Genomic DNA, 11,825 nt, shown 5'->3' with positions numbered 1-11,825 from the left:
GTTGATTATGGTTAAGTTCTACAGCATGAAGTGCAACATGAACATTCTATTAGGATTATTGTAAGAAATATTTCTAATATTTGTCAGCATATAAGATACTTATATATGATCCACCTATATAACATAAACTTTTTCCATAATTAATGGGGAAAGTAAGTCCATGAATACGAGAAAGAAAAAAAAATTCATTTAATGTAAGTATGCTTCAATGCTTTTTCTGTGTGGCTCACCTAAAATTGGCCCCAAACTAGCTAAATATTTTTTTTATTTCCAGTATCGTCGGTATCATCAATATCAATCTCATTAAGAAGAAAATGTTTAGACTTGTTATCCAGGAACTTGTTTAGAAATATTCTAATGAGAGGAACATATGAGTTTTCCACTAGGTATTTGACCAAGTAGGGTTGTCCAGTTCCTATAAAACTTATCATTAAAATACTTTTAGAGGGGGGAGCAAAAATGGTTTTCCATGAAATGGGAAATGAAAACTACTTGATATTCTAAAGTCATATTAAAGTCCAATTAAATTTGTCTTTGAGTTGGAAGTTCCTACATTAACGAGTAAAATGGTTACTAACAAAGATGACTTCATATTAGAGTTGTCAATCCGAGCTAGGCTAGTCCATCCGAGCTTTGGAATTTGTTGAATGACCGATCCATTAAGATTATCTATCATAAAATAGCAAGCCCAACCCATCATTTTGTAGGTTTTGGGCCGCGACTTGTGAGCTGACTTTTTAAAATAGTATAAATTTCATAAATCCCAACATATTTGAAGTAATTACATCCTATCTCATTTTTTTTAGTTAGTTTAGTCTCTCTCCCATTTAATGCACATTCTTTAAAAGGCATATACATAACAAGTAATGTATATTGTAATCTATTAGAGTCCTAGAAAATAGGTAGTAATGGATATTCCACATTCATTGGTGTAAATGGCACAACTAATTTAATACGTGGATTACTGCATCCCATAAATCATGTTTAATAAATAAAATTTTAAATTTTAAAAATCACAAATACGTAAAAATGCAAATATGATGCAAAAGCATAAATCAAAAATTAAATTCCATCTCTATTTTTTGTTGTTACTGAAGAAAGCAAATTATTTTCAATTATTGAAGATGAATATTGTTATTGTTTTAAGGTACTCAGGTAAATGGACATCTCAAACAGAATATGTGGATTATAAAAGTGAAGGGATTGTTGTTGCTGAATCAGTAAATTATTTGTGGTTGATTTTGTTGATTACTGATGAACTAAACATTGACAAAACTCGAAAAAATATTGATATACGTTATGTTGTTGACGGGAATGATTCACCTTTTCATATCTGTAATGATAATAACGTACGATTGTATGTCGAGTTGAAAAAAATCAATCGGCATTCATGATGCATCCGTTATGTATTTCAACAATAGAAAAATGTGAAGATGACATATTGTTCTATAGGAAAACAGGAGCTGTGAATTGCCTGGAAGGTGTTGAATCTGATGCTTTGGCTTTATCTGTTGCAAGACACAAAATGAGCATGCTTTGTATGTACCAGAGGTGGAAGATGACTTGATATGTGATAGCAAGAGCATTGATGTAAAGGTGAAACAGATGTATAAGGATAAAAATACGCTTGTTTCAGTGATGTCAAAATATAAGGTGACTAATGCACTCACTGTTAGAGCAAAACGATCAGGAAAAAAAAGGTGAAATTGTATCTTTTTATACTAAGCAATATGATATATGAAATCATTGAATATTTTATATTATTTGTTTTTAATTAAAATGTTACATATAGTTGCATGAACATGTGTATTTTTTTGTGCTAAAACTAAAATCGAAATACAAATTATCAGTGTGACCTTTGCAATATCTGTTTGTTAGTATGTTAATGTTATGTCTGTTTATGTGAGGTAATGAATTTCAATTTACAATTTTTTTTATTTTTTCTGAAAAGCCATCGGATACATACAACAAAACTGGTTACCATTTTCTTCGTTATTAATATTTCTGAGGTACTTGATTTAATATACATATAAGTTGTTATGTATATGATTTTAATTGCTTATATTATCAGTTTTGGTAAGGGAAATATGTTATGTATATTAAAACATATACATTAGTAATTATGTATGTGTAAAATATACATAACTGGTAACATGTCTGTAGATGTGTTATTTAATCCATAATCTGCATACTTCGTCTTTAAATTTTATTACTTGAATTATTAGATTGTATATAGCTTTGTTTGATGAAATATTATACATGTCTATGCTGTATTATAATGGATTTGTAACAATTAAATTGTTAAAACTCATGAAATGATGCAAAATATAATCATTTGAATTGTGTTTTTTATATTTCAGCTATGTACTCCTCTATTACAATGAGAAATGTACGTGGAAGTTGGAAGCATCTATTTACAAAAAATAGATGTTTTTATTATTTGAAAATTTAATCTAGAACATACATGCAATTTGAGGGATAGGGTACTACAGAATATTTTGGCGACAACTTCTTTTTTATATGAATTCACAACTCCAAAACTAGCTAACTATAAGAGAAGGCACACACCGGGGGACATCATTGAAGAAATAAAAGTTGTATATGCTATGGATATAAATTATATGAAAGCATGGCATGCGAAGGAGCATACCATCACTTTGCTGAGGGCCGGACCTACGGATGGTTATAGACAGATGTCGAGATAGATTTATATGTTAAAAAATATATATCCTAATTCGCACGTTGCAATGCACAAATCATGGGATAATCGGTTCATGTATTTGTTTATAGCATTGCATCCCATGATAAGGGGTTTTAAGTATTGCAGGCATGTTGTTGTTGTTGATGGTGTACATTTAAGTGGACCATATCAAGGCACATTTGTCTCAGCAAGTACTCTTGATGGTGCAAGTATGTGAAAAATCATAAATCCCTGATTTTTTTTAAACATTCATTGTATTTCATATTTAATTTTTTTTTAAGTTATCGAAAAAAATTCATTAATCTTTTTTTATATTTAAAAAAAACAATAAAAATTGGATTTATTATCACGAATATAGTTATGTATATTCTAATAACATATGTTAACTATGTATATGTTAACATATTTAACACATATAAAAATTTTGTCCAGTAGACTTTAGAAAACTCTTGTTGTTCTTCTACTAATACAGTTTTTACTTAATTTAGGATGCATATTACCACTTGCGTATGGGGTTGTGGATACTGAGAATGATAATTCATGGACATGATTTTTCAATCAGTTCAAAGCTGCATTGGCTGAACGTGAAAACATGTGTGTTGTTTCTGATAGGAACAAAAGCATTATAAAACCTGTCAGTGTCGCATATCTAAATGTCCCACATCTTGCGTGTATATGGCATATTTGAAAAAATATTTATAGTTACTTTCATAAGAGCAAAGAAAGTATTAGTGATTTGTTTTATTCAATGGCTAAAGCTTGTAGGAAAGATGATTTTGAATATTTGATGGCAAAGATTGAAAAAGTTGATCCGAGAGTGAAAAATATTTACAAGAAGCTGGATATGAAAAGTGAAGTAGATGTCATTCACTGGTAAATAAAGGTCGGATGATGACCTCGAATATTGCTGAGTGTATTCATGGTTGTTTGGTAGAGGCCCGGGGATTGCCAATATATGAATTTTTAGAAGAAGTTCAAATATTATTTGGTTCTTGGAACTGTAAGAATAGTTAAATAGCTTCTTATAAAAGTACCACTTTGGGTCGTCAATTTGAAGAAATTCTTACTCTCAATGGTGTGAAAGCTTTGAGAATGATGGTATGCATAAGCTTTAACTTTTTAAAATATGTATTGTTTGTTTGACTGAAAATAAGTGTATTTAAATTTATATTTCCAGTAAAAATATTTGGTTGAAATTTTGTTATTTATTGTTTAGGTGAAGGATTCTTCAACATATACATATATATTCGGTTTATGAATCTGAGATAAAATACATTGTTGATTTAGAAAATGGCTCATGCAACTGTGCGAGGTTTCAAATAGATCAAATCCCTTGTGCTCACACTATAGCTGTATTGAAGTCTAAACATGTAAAAGATTTTGGAGGTTACTGTTTAGAATACTACAAGCCAAACAAATTGGTTAAGACATATGAGGTTCCAATTGTTCCAATGCCAGACAAGAAAGACTGGGATGTTCCCAATAATGTAGATGAAGAAGAAGTGTTGCCACTGTTATACAAAAGAATTCCAGGTATATCGAAGAAGGGGAGGAAGAAGAAATCAAGTGAAACACTTTCTTCAAGCACAAATCATTGTGGACGATGCGGCCATGAAGGGCACAATAGGCATTCATGTAGTTTTTTTCCAAAGGAGAACTAGTTTATTGTTTTTCTATACTCTTGAAGAGTATAACTGATTTATTTCCGTGTTTTTTCTGTTTTAAATAAATTATTGTTTATTTCGATTTAATTTTAGTGTTAATTTATTTTTCTTATCTGTGATTTTTATGTATACGCTAGTGTATTTTCATAAGTGCTTTGCAATATTCTAGAGTAACACAGCTGTGTATAGTATCAAATAATGGTAACGTGTATAACATAAAACGTACATAGCTCCAATGTAAAATCTGTGATGTGTGTCACGACCCGAACCGGGGCCCTGGCCGTGACGAGCATTCCCAAACTCGAACGCCTGGAACGCCCTCTGTCTATCTGGTAATCATGCACATAATTCATATGATCAAAGAAATACGGAATAGAAACTATTATACGGAAACATGGTCAACAATTTAAAACAGTTAAAGGCCTGAAAACATGCCCAACAATATTTAATAAACATCTGCAATAGTCTGCGAAATATGTACTAACATACTATATGAATAATTGGGACAAGGCCCCCAGCAGACCAAAACCCATACTTAAAAAAATACCTAAATGACTAGGCCTTCCGAATCAAAGAAGGCTCACCAATTGAAATCTGAGACAACCCTTTCTGTAGACTCTACTAAGGATTTAGACCCCTAGACTGTGCCTCAGTACCTGGGAGGAAGGGGGGTCAGCACAATTGTACTGGCACGCGAAGCAATCTAAAATAGAGTAATTGAACATATATATATATATATATATATATATATATATATAATATGTGAGAGAAAATGTTCATCAAACATTGTACATAAAATAGTTTCTGAAAAACACATGGGCACCTTCTGAAAACATGTAACCTGTCTATAAATCTCAAACTCTAATCTGTGTATTACTTCTGAGTTAGGTGGTATCCCTTACAAGTCTGATACTCCATAGGCGATACGGAATCCGCCATTGAATCGGCTGGGAAACCTCCAACCCAATATGCCTCAAGGGTTGTAGTTCCTGAATCTGATACACCACACGACACTTAACTCAGCGTATAATAATATACCCGGGTTGGCAAACCACTATTTTTGGCACGGAGTTGCTTGAACTCAAGCCCTCTTTAGGGAACCACCTAACATCTCTGTATGCCTATTTTTAACCTTTTCTGTATATGAAACATTCTGAATGTCTAAAATCATAATAGTCTGAAATGTTGTCACGACCCGAACCAGGGCCTGGCCGTGACGAGTATTTTGAACCATGGAGGCCCAAAACACCCCTATCTCTCTGGTAATCATGCACCTAATTCATATGATCAAAGTAATATGGAAGAAACACAATAATTCAGAAACATGGTCATAAATATGAAAAGAAACAATAACAGGGAGATAAGGTTCCCCCAACATCAATTAATCTCTAAACAACAGTCTGTGAAAATCTCTAACAAATTACTGAGTTAAGTAACTGTATATAAACTGGGACAAGGCCCCCATTAGACCCCAAAACTGAATATAAGATAAAAGGACTGTAGGACATAAGACCTTCTGAAACATAGAAGGCTCACCACTTGTCTCTGTAACTCGACCTGAATGATCTACTGATTTTTTTGAGGCTTATACTGAGCCTCTGAACCTGAGAGGTTGGAGAGGAGAGGGGGTTAGCACAAAAGTACTGGCACACAAAGATATCAAAACAAAACATAATATATTTACAAAATATAGTTGAGAGCCATTATAAAGCAATTTCGTATCAAATCATTTGAAAACACATGGGTGTAATGCAATAGTATCTCAACAACAATGAAATGCAACTGCGCTAGGTGGAATAGCCTACATAATTTACACCAATTGTCTAACCTCGGTTGCCACTAAGATTAGAGTATAAGTAAGGGAGAGACACTCAAGACCATAAAGCATGGTGTCTCGACCCACTAGTAGTGTCCAAGATCACTTATCCCGGGCTTCTACCTATAGTCCCAATTTGGGAATGACATGAAGTCATGTACACAAGATCACTTAGCCTGGTACCAAAATTCCGTGTCGGGAAACACGTTTTCTAGCGATGAGTCCTTACTCTCAAACGCCTTCTTCAAGCATCCACCTTTCTCATGTAAAATCAATGCATTCAAATTTCATCTGATTCAATCACATATCATGTTATGTAGGGTATCTTCATACCCGACTTTCAAGTCCTCAATATCACTTCCACATATGCATAATCATGTAAAAACCAAGGTGCTTCATCACTTACAAGTGGTGAACAATATTTATTTCAAATTCATGCTCTCTTTTGTTGATCACAATATGATATGGGGTATCAAGGCATTATCATGGGAATTTGAAAGCAATTTATCATTCATATTTATCAAACTTTCATGAAAAATCTCAAATCACATATGCATGTTTTCAATCATTGAAGTATATAGGCAAACAATTCCCATGACATAAAGAAAAATGAGTTAGAAATCATATTGAAAGCAAGTTGTTAGCACTTGATTGAAAACCTCCATTTAAAAGCATCCATGTTCATAAAAACTACACCCATGAGATTTTAGGATAACCCCACGTACCTCTATTTCCAAGGATAATAGATGTTTCTTGAAGCTTGCGGATTGGTGATTCAAAATATGTAATTATCTTTGGAAACCTACGATCAAATCTTGAACTATTTGGGTTTTTATTTTCAAACTCTAAGGAGAATCTTTGAGCACTTTTAATGAATTAAGGTGTATTTTAGGGTCCTTGGAACTGAATTTCATGTTGTAGGGCTAAGTATGGGTGGAAAAGGGTCACTTTGTCCCTAAAACGGAGTGTTTAAGTTACTTGAATTCTTTACATAGGTGCCACCCATCCCATTGCCTATGTTCACATAGGCGCTGCCTAGGCTATCGCCTATGTTTACAAAGGCACTGCCTAGGCTATTACCTATATTTACATAGGGGCCGCCTAGGCTATTGCCTATGCTTTCCAGTGGCCAAGAGAGATTGGTTAGGCGAGGCATATCACTTTGAATGGCCATAACTTTTTGCTCGGGTGTTGGATTTTAGCCAAATTGGTATCGTTGGAAAGCTAACTCGAATACCTATCATTTGAAACATAGTAGACTTCCTAATTCGACATATACAAATAGTTATGATCGATGGAAGCTGACACACTTTACAATGTCTACTGAAACTTAGTCTACAGAAATAGTTTCAACTCATCCATGACTTGAAGAACCTTTATGGTCTAAATTCAAGCTTAAATGGATTCACATACTACACAAATAATTAACATGCCGTATTGGCATAGGATTTTATGGCTTCGGGATTATCAACACATCAAAATCATGGTCTATATTGTAGCCAAAAATGCGAGGCATTACATTATCCCCCCCTTAGGATCATTCGTCCCCAAATGATGATGCGGGACATAGACAAACATGATTTCAAGCATAATAAAGGACTAGGAAAGATAAGATAGGAATAGTACCTTTTGTCTCATCCTCCATCGAAGCAAACAAATTGGGATATCTAATTCGCATGTCATCTTCTGACTCTCAAGTGGCTTCTTCGACTTTCTAATTCCTCTATAGTACCTTTATTGAGGCTATCTCTTTGCTCCTCAGCTTTCGAACTTGTAGATCTAAAATTTCAATGGGCTCTTCTTCGTAAGAGAAGGAGTCTGTCACTTTGATACCCTCTACTGGCAATACCATATAATGATCTCCAATTCATTTCTTCAACATGGATACATGGAATACCGGATGAACAGAACCCAAACTTACAGACAATTCTATCTCATAAGCAACTATACCAATCTTTCTCAGAATTTGATATGGCCTTACATAGCGAGGGCTCAATTTACCCCTTTTTCCAAACTGTATAACTCCTTTCATAGAGGAAACCTTGAGAAATACCCAATCACCAATTTCAAACTCTAGTTCTCTTCTCTAAAAATCGGCATAGGACTTTTAATGACTCTGAGCAGTCTTGATTCATTCTCTAATGATCTTTACTTTCTCCATCGCCTTATAAACAAGATCATGACCATACAACTGAGTCTTACCTACTTCATACCATCCTATCGGAGACCTATATCTCCTCCCATACAAAGCCTCAAAAGGAGCCATCTTGATCTTGGCGTGGTAACTATTATTGTAAGTGAATTCAGCCAGTGGTAGGTTATCTACCCAACTACCTTTGAAATCAATGACGCATGCCCTCAACATACCTTTGAGGTTCTGAATGGTACGCTAAGCTTGCCCATCCGTCTAAGGGAGGAAAGGTGTACCTAAACCCTTCTGAAAAGATCTCCAGAACTGAGATGAAAATTGCATACCTCTATTGAATATAATGGACACTGGTTCCCATTGTAATACCCCAGGAAATTTTTCGTTAAAATTTTATGCGTAAATGTGTTGGGCTCTATCTTCTAGAATGAATTATAAATTTTCCATGAAGAATGTCTTATATTATGACCCACCATTGCATAGAGTATCGAATAATATTTCAAACTATAGGTGGATCATCCAAAACGGACATCTGAGCGACGAGTTATGAACATTCTGATCGAACTGTGAATAGTAGTGAACAGTAAAACGTGAAGGAAAAATTACAGAGGCCTGGTGTATTTTTGCTCCAACTTTAAATGATCATAACTCCTTGTATATATCAACAGAAATCTCTGCGAGTCCTCTTTCCAATGAAATTGGTTTCATCCAATTTGTCTATCAGAGAAAAAAGTTATGGTCGATCTACTTCAACCTATCAAAAACGAATGTTTGGCTTAACTTCAAATGAGCATAATTCCTCATACACAATGATCTGCATTAGATACTATATATCAATGGAAAGATATGATAGTCATCTTTCTAATGAAATTGGTCTCATCCAATTTGGATATCGAAGTAAAACATTATGGTTGATCTACTTCAGACTATCAAAACAGTCCATCAAAGGATATATTCGAGAATTATTTGATTTTTAGGGGCGTTTTGGTCATTCCCCCTCACCCAAAATTTGTCCAAACCCTATATTAAAGCCTATTAGAAGCATTATATGTTATATTTCATCAAATTCCCTCAAAAAAAAACCCTAAGCTCCTACATCCAACTTTAAGAACCTCAAAAGTTCACCATTAATTCTGCAAATTTATTCAAGATTCCAAGATCCTAGTTCAAGAACCTCCAAATTTCATCATTAATTCTACAAATTTATTCAAGATTTCAAGTTCCTAGATCAAGAAAAACAAGAAACATCATTCAAAGGCACGATTAACATCTCAAAAACGAGTATAGATCTAAAGTTCATTATTCAAGGTATGTGGGTTTTTTCAACAAGAACTCTCTTTCGTTCTTGTGCCCAAAAGTAATTTTTTTTACAAAGGCATATTTTTATTTGATTTTTACGAATTTGAAGCATGAACCCATATCTTATGATGATTATTATGAAAACTTAATATTTATGATTGTGAAAGATGAATTTACATGTGTGGAGATATAAAGCATGAATCTTGAATGATATTTATCATGATTTTGATATTTGGGTCATGAATTCCCATTGGAAATTGTATTTTTTTAGAAAGTCTATGTTATAAGCACGTTGATGTTGAATATTTGAGATATTTTGAATTATTTGACCTTTTGGTCTTAATGTTATTTTTTTGAACTCGAGTGTGAAAGAAATCCACAATGTGGTTGATCATGATAGATGGGAAGCATGATGGTTCCCGATGTATATTTATATATTACTGAAACTGTTTTGATGTGGCTTGTCTTTGAAATGATCTGAGCTAAGTCCGGGTGAAATCTTTAGCACTGAGTGGGAGGTATAAAGCGACCTTACTTCCCTAGAACTACGTGCCCCTGTAGGAGTGAGCCTGAGGCTGATTTATATAGTGATTACTAGTTTATTTTGATTTGATATCGATAGTCCTACTCCGATGGCAAGGATAGGAAGGCTCTCCCCAACGTGGGTTGTATGTTGGACTCCATGTAGCTCACATGGTTTATGTCGGTTATAAGATCTCCCTGTGTGTGTGTGTTTCCTTGTGTCTATGATGAATGGTGAAGTGATTTGAAAGTGGAATTGTGAAAGTTATTCTTTCAAAAGATTTAAATGATATTTACATTATGAGAATTGATTTTCTTGATGAACTGAAAGTGATTGAAAAATTATATAATGTCTCACATGTGTTATTGTACTTATTTCATCCTCTCATGATTATGAGGATTTTCTTCAGGCTATGTGAGCCTTTCATGCATCCTACATATTTCTTATAAATATTTATGATGATGATGTTTATAAAACTACATACACCCCCATATACTCGGTTCCTTTCCATGGTACTGACCCACATCTTCGGATGTGGGCTACTTTTTCCTGGAATGTAGGTTCAGGTGCTCAGTTCTAGGTTCGACAATGATTCTTCGGGCACGCTGTTCTACAACCTCTATTGTGGTGAGTCCTCATGCTCCGAGAATGTGATGTCTGATGTTGATTTCACCGAATTATTTACATTTGATAACTGAGTACGAGTCAGTTGAGGCATGTCTCAATGGCTCGTTGGTTTTATTGATTTTCTTAGAGTCTTGTCAGACTAGTATAGATGTTAGGAGTTGACTAATAAGTCATTTTTTGTTATCTTTCTAAAATTCTTTTATTCTTGGATGATGATTACTCTATTGATATTTGAGGGTTATTTATGGAAACCCTGCTGATTCGTGTTGAACTGAATAAAAATGGCTCAAAGGGTTAGCTTGGGGCTACTCGTAGCCTCAAGCACCGTGTGACGCTCGAGAACCCATTTTTGGGGAGTTACAAACTTGGTATCAGAGCCTAAGGTTTTAAGGTGTCCTGGGAGTCTGACAAGCCAAGTTAAGTAGAGTCTTGATAATCGGTGTGTAGCGCACCACATCTATGAGTAAGAGGCTACAACACATTTAAGGAAAAAGTGTGATTCTTTCTTTCAGAAGTCTATCGTGCTTAAAGTGTCTCTCTCTGCTATTGATTCGTGCTCTCCTCCTTCAGAAATATGCTTCCACATCGAGCGAGAAGAAATAATGATGGTCAGCAACTTCAACCCACTAACACATTAAATGAAAGCGTGTCTCATGCTGAATTTTAGGCAGCCATTCAGGCGCTGGCCCTATCTATTACTGCAAATATTCAGGCCAACCCGGCCCCTGCTCTACAGCAGCAGGGAGGTAATTTAGCTGCTGCTAGGATCTATGACTTTATGCGGATGAATCCACCAGAATTCTATGGGTCCAAGTCTGATGAGGATCCACGGTTGTTTTTAAAGGAGGTGCGGAAGATTACTCAGGTGATGCATGTATCTGAGGAACATAGTGTAGAGTTGCTGCGTATAGGTTGAAAGACCTTGCTTATGATAGGATTGTTGCTTGGAGAAAAGGTAGAGGTGAGAGAGTTGTCCCTACAACTTGGCAAGATTTTCAGGATGCATTCCTGGATATATTTTTCCCTTTGGAGATGAGGAAGGCAAAGGT

The 11,825-nt window shown here is 34.6% G+C and overlaps 1 pseudogene; it reads left to right on the top strand.

The window, feature by feature from the left end:
• Positions 1-3,449: 3,449 nt before the first annotated feature.
• On the top strand, positions 3,450-4,362 carry LOC107865731 (annotated as a pseudogene).
• The last annotated feature ends 7,463 nt before the right edge of the window (positions 4,363-11,825 follow it).

Source organism: Capsicum annuum, chromosome 3, assembly GCF_002878395.1.
Source record: "Capsicum annuum cultivar UCD-10X-F1 chromosome 3, UCD10Xv1.1, whole genome shotgun sequence".
NCBI lineage: Eukaryota > Viridiplantae > Streptophyta > Magnoliopsida > Solanales > Solanaceae > Capsicum > Capsicum annuum.
This window is presented reverse-complemented; position numbering and strand designations above follow the sequence as displayed.